The sequence below is a fragment of the Colobus angolensis genome, unplaced genomic scaffold (genome assembly GCF_000951035.1).
Source record: "Colobus angolensis palliatus isolate OR3802 unplaced genomic scaffold, Cang.pa_1.0 Scaffold108, whole genome shotgun sequence".
NCBI classification, from domain to species: Eukaryota; Metazoa; Chordata; class Mammalia; order Primates; family Cercopithecidae; genus Colobus; species Colobus angolensis.
The window spans coordinates 2017360-2018381 of NW_012111808.1; positions in this window are offsets into that span (position 1 = coordinate 2017360).

Consider the following 1022-nt stretch of genomic DNA (forward strand, 5'->3'; position numbering starts at 1 on the left):
AAAAAAAAAAAAAAAAAGGAAAATCTGAAAAAAAAAAAAAAGAAAAAAATTAGTGTGGATTGCAGGTAGTAAGGGTTAATGTCATTGTAAGAAAGTTTTGTTTAAATTTTATGTCTGTATATGTTTGCATGGGTATGATAATTTAAAATATTTGATATATATTTGTAGTTACAGGAAGGTTTGAAAGCTATTGGTTCAGAAGTCTTCCTCTTTTGCCTTCCTTTTTTCACCTAATTAACTCTCTCCCATCTTTTAAATGTCAGCTCAAATGTTACTTGCTAAGGAAAGCCTTCATCATACTCAGATAGATTTGGTTCTATTGTCAATTGCTTTCAAGATTCATTTCCCTTTACTTTCAAGACTTCACCTCAGGTTGTAATTGAAATTTCCCAGTGATATTGTTTGATTGATGTCTGTCTCCCACAGCAGACTGTGGGCTCCATGAAAATAGACTGTCCATAGATTTGTTCATTCTCGTATCCTCAGTGCCTAACACAATGGTTGAAGAATAGTAGGCACTTAATAAATATGTGTTAAATAAATGAATGTGTCTTCTCATGAAATCTTCCCATGTGATCTCATTTTAGTGATGCCAGCAATATTGGAACACCCCATGGGGTATGATGAGCAGACTGAGGGCATCTTGTTTCACTAGATGTGCAAGCTCTTCTGTGAATTAACTCTTTAAATCACAAAAGCACATTCCTAGTTTTCAGAAAACTGGGACAGTGATTGAATACAGATGGAATAAAAAGGCTTCCTCTATTGAAACTCACAGCAGCTCAAAGTAAAATTTGACAATTCTTTTTTTTTAGACGAAATCTCTCTCTGTTGTACAGGCTGGAGTGCAGTGGTGCGATCTCAGCTCACTGCAACCTCTGCCTCCCAGGTTCAAGCGATTCTTGTGCCTCAGCCTCCCAAGTATATCTGAGATGACAGCCATGTGCCACCATGACTGGCTAATTTTTTTTTTTTTTTTGTATTTTTAGTAGAGATGGGGTTTCACCATGTTGGCCAGGCTG